Source organism: Galeopterus variegatus, unplaced genomic scaffold, assembly GCF_000696425.1.
Source record: "Galeopterus variegatus unplaced genomic scaffold, G_variegatus-3.0.2 Scaffold1005, whole genome shotgun sequence".
NCBI lineage: Eukaryota > Metazoa > Chordata > Mammalia > Dermoptera > Cynocephalidae > Galeopterus > Galeopterus variegatus.
Window position 1 is genome coordinate 400,273 of NW_007727116.1, and position 4,564 is coordinate 404,836.

Below are 4,564 nucleotides of genomic sequence, written 5' to 3' on the forward strand. Positions count from 1 at the left end.
TACGGGGGCAACACTGAGGGTTGCGATCCGTGGCCGGACACGGAAAAAGACAAAAGACAAAAAAATAAATAAATAAAATAAAAAAATAAAACAATAAGGGCTTAAATGAGAAAGATTATACCATCAATCAGACTTCACTAAAGCCAGTTACCCCTAACCCTGAATAGGAGATCTGGTGATATTCTGGGGAAAACATAAGAAAAAACAAATAAATAAAGCATGTATAGCTGAAAATATAAATCACAATTGATGCTTCTTATGAAAACCAAAATTGTAATTACAAAATTGTCAGTACATCTCTTGAGACATTCTGTAAATCAAGGACAAAATACACAAAGAATAAAATGCAATCATACATAATAATCACAACAAAGACAAATAGTTCTTAGACCATTCAAAAAGTTGTCACATATACTTCTGCATTAGCCTGCAAATTCTTAGAACTTTACTTGTTATAAAAAGCAGAGATCTGACAATCCCCTAATAAATGGTTCACAAAACTCTAGGCCCTCAGTAGGCTGACGGATCAAGGAGCCAAGTATCCTGATAAGAGCAAGGACTGCAGGAAAGTAATTTTGTTTTCACAGATAACTGCATGGTTCCTATAAATCACAATACGCTTCGTTCATATAACTTCAGACCTCTGAGATTATAGGTAGTACATACAAGATAGTTTCTTAAATGAAGAGATCAAATTTGCATTCTGGTTTCAACAAAAATGAATTCTTTTTGAAATAATTATTTTAATATAAATACAATACTTCACATAAAAATAATGCAAGTATTAAGAAAATCTGTGAAGAAAAAGTACTTTTGAGTATTTTGGTACATCTATTCTTTTCCTGTTTTGGTATTTCTATTATTTTCCTCCCATGAATTTATCAGCTTAGCCTTACTGAAAAACTGGTACCATAAAAATTAACTCTCTTGAACCACTCAAGGACTAAATCATTCCACACAGCCAAGCTTTCAATTAACTACCATTTTAATTTCTCTGTCCTTCATGGAATTTCTTTCTCAAATATATTATATACTTCTAGGCATTAAAAAATGGATCATTCCAAATGTAATTTAACTTTTCTTGACAATTTAGGGCCAATTATATGAACTTTCACCAGACTGCACCTCAGCCTACTGAGATCTATCTATCAAAAACAGCTCCAGAATGCTATGCATTTTATTATTTAATGTATAATTTACTTTTCTCTTTTCCTATGTGTAAATCCATCTCTTAACATATTTCCTTTTAATTTACAGTGTCTAAAAAAATGCTGTCCATTAGAAATATAATGCAAACCACATATGTAATTTTAAACTTTCTAGTAGTCACATTAAAAAAAAAAGTAAAGAAACAGGAGAAATTAACTTTAATAACATTTTATTTAACCTTTATATCCAAAATATTACCGTTTCAACACATGGCATTAGGCACATTTCTCATGTTCAATAACCAGGTGTGACTAGTGGCCATTGCACATCTAAAACTATCATGAGCTGGAAGACTACAACAGTAAAAACAGTTGTAATCAGTAAGCAGTAAAATCTGTTACAGTAGTAGAAGCAAATTTGCTCTGAGATAATAAGAGCTCTCCCAGGTATAAGGAACTTTAGAGATTCAAAGCATGACTTCCAGACATTTATTTGGTGTGGGTGAAGTTATGAGTAGGAGAGAGAAGAAAAGGGTAAGGGAGGAAGAAGATGGGAGAAGGATGAGAGAAAAAGGAGAGTAGTATCAGAAGAGGCAGAAATAAGGTGAGAGAAAAAAAATCCAATAAAAAAGTTCTTGAGTTAGACAGCTTCTGAGAAGGCTAGAGACTAAGAGGTCTGACTAGAATAATGCAAACATGAGGCTTTTCTTTGTAGTTAATCTAGGGCTTTTAAAGATGCCTGCAATAATGATGAGAATTCACAGGTATTTAAGTAATCACTTTTTAATGCATCTTGTAGAGATTAACAACTGTACCAAAAGAAATATGAGTACAGACCATTCCTAGTGACTATGAAGTCCTAGGCAAGTGACTAATTGGTAAATTCATCATTTCTTCCTTCCTGCTAGCTAACAAAAAAGAAATGGAAATATGAAAAGAAAAAAAAAAAAGAACAACTGGCTATCTAGATAATAGAAAAACAAAATCTGGTCTTGAGGAACCTGCATGATGAACCTCTGGCAATTGATGGTGAGCATTACATGAACAACATGACAGTCAGATGCACAATATAGCTTGAGTTCCCGGAGACACCAGACCCTGAATTCTGAAGTCAAACTACTTTTGCCTTTATGTGGTTAGCTCCCTTAACCAACAAATGTTGTCAGCATAAATAACAGTAATTTGATTCATGAATGTTTAATTTGTTCCCTTGCCTTTAACTTCTTTCTATCTCACTCTTATCACAGTCTTTAATCTTTTTTTTTCCTCCTAACTTTATGACTTTCTTCATAAAGATGGGGGTGGTATGTGTACATGTCCATGGAAACTGCATGAAACACTCTTCCTCATGTCCCTTGGAGGGGCATGACCTGGGCGTAGCTTGGGAATTACTGGTGAGTTCTTAACAAAGGGCATCTCTTTTAGGGTCAGACATTTTGAATGAATCCTGGATCTGCTATTAACTATCCACCTGAGTTGGACCAAATCTTTTAACCTTCCACTGAGCTTCATGTTTCTCCTTTTTAAAAAGAGAAAAATAATATTTATTTTATGGAGTGGCAGGGAAGGTCAAGGATAATACAAATAAAACACGCTATAGTGCTTGACTCAGAAAACCCTCAACCCAAGATAATATAATGATAATGATGATGATGATGATGATGATGATGATCATGATGACAATGTGATTCAAATTTTAAAGCATTTGATTTACTAACAGTTTTTTCTTTTTTTTTTTCGTGACCGGTAAGGGGATTACAACCCTTGGTGTGGTGTCGCCCACTGGCCATTCCTATATAGGATCCAAACCCATGGCGGGAGCATCACTGTGCTCCCAGCGCCACATTCTCCCGAGTGCGCCACGGGCTCAGCCCCTAACAGTTGTTTCTTATTTCTCCCTGTGAATCACCGGGAAGACACGATCTCCTTTTCATCAATGCCAGTGAAAATTTTTTTGATTAAAATAAGTAATATTTAAAGAATCTGAGAAAATAGATTTATCCATATACCACTTCCTTTCTCTATAATAAAATGGCTTTTATTTAAACGAAAAAGGGAAGAAGCATTTCTCTTACTGTCCTGAAAATTTTGCTGAGTCGTTAGAAAGTTATAATCACAATAGAAGAAAACTACAGAAACTGATATACCACATTAATAAAATAATGAAAAAAATAGAAGGTTTTAAATAATTTCCAAGAAAAGGTAAAAGCTATACAGAGGAAGACAATTAGAAAAACCATGCAGACCAACTTTCCCTTCTCCACACCAAAACAAGATAGAACTTTATTACCAAGAGTAAATGCCTACTTCCTCATTAGAGAGAAAACCGTATTCCAAAAGAAAGAAGTATGTATTGGTAATAAATTCTTGTCATACAGATATTTGATGGTTCTTAGTATTCTAGTTGGTGACCTACTGATTTTGAACACCTGAAAGTATATTCATGTGTCAGTAATGATAAGCCATAACGAAAACAGATTTGTTTCCATATTTCATACATACATATTTTTAATTTTAAACTTTATTTTTACTTTTAAATACATATAATGATTTCATAAAATGCATATCAATTTTGCCATATTTTTATCTACCACAGAAATGCACTAACGCTGCAATGTAAAAATCCTTATGAAACTTGACTGAAAATAAATATGCACATTGATCAGTATTTCAAAGCATGAAGTTTGGGAAAAAATTAAAAATAAAATTAATCTAGGATTAGCACTATGTTAAATATTAAGGAAGTGCAAATCTGCCCTGCTAATAATGGCTGTTTCCAACAGGACATGAACAAGGCCACATAAAACAGTGTATCTATGCAAGGTCATACCACAACTAGAAAAGCAACCCACAATCCTTTCTTCTGAGTGACTTGCTTTCTTAATAATGATATCATCAGCCTGACTTCATTTTTCCTTCCTCCTCAACAAATGCTTCTGAACTGAATTGCCCTATTTCTTGACAGTGTCCAATCCAGAGCTGATCTCAGTTTCCCTGATCCATTTTTGGGAACATCTGGTACAAGAAGCATAAAAAGCCCTTCTTAACTCCCCTAAATTATTTTCAAAGCTCTTCTGCCACATGTCCTCCCCTTTAGGCAACAAGAAAAATAAATACTAATTTTGTTGACTACAGGTTTATTCCTGGTAGTCTTTGACTGATGGTATTTAACAAAAAATATGCATATCAATATGCACACAACAATCACTTTGCTATATTTTCTATCCTTATATTAAAATAAAAGTCCGCATACTAGGTAAATATGTGAACATTCAACTTTGGCTTCTGTATCATATTTTACTCAAAAAAAAAAAAAAAAAAAAAAAAAGGGATGGAGGCCTGCCTGCATTTATTTTTCTTATTTGAAATTTTGCACTACTCCAAAAAAAGACAATTAGTGATTACTCATTTCTTCA

The 4,564-nt window shown here is 33.5% G+C and overlaps 1 protein-coding gene across 1 annotated transcript in view; it reads right to left on the bottom strand.

The window, feature by feature from the left end:
- The window catches only part of TNKS (tankyrase, TRF1-interacting ankyrin-related ADP-ribose polymerase), a 246,637-nt gene that overhangs the window by 115,358 nt on the left and 126,715 nt on the right, over nt 1–4,564 (bottom strand). The gene's annotated exons all lie outside the window — the stretch shown is intronic.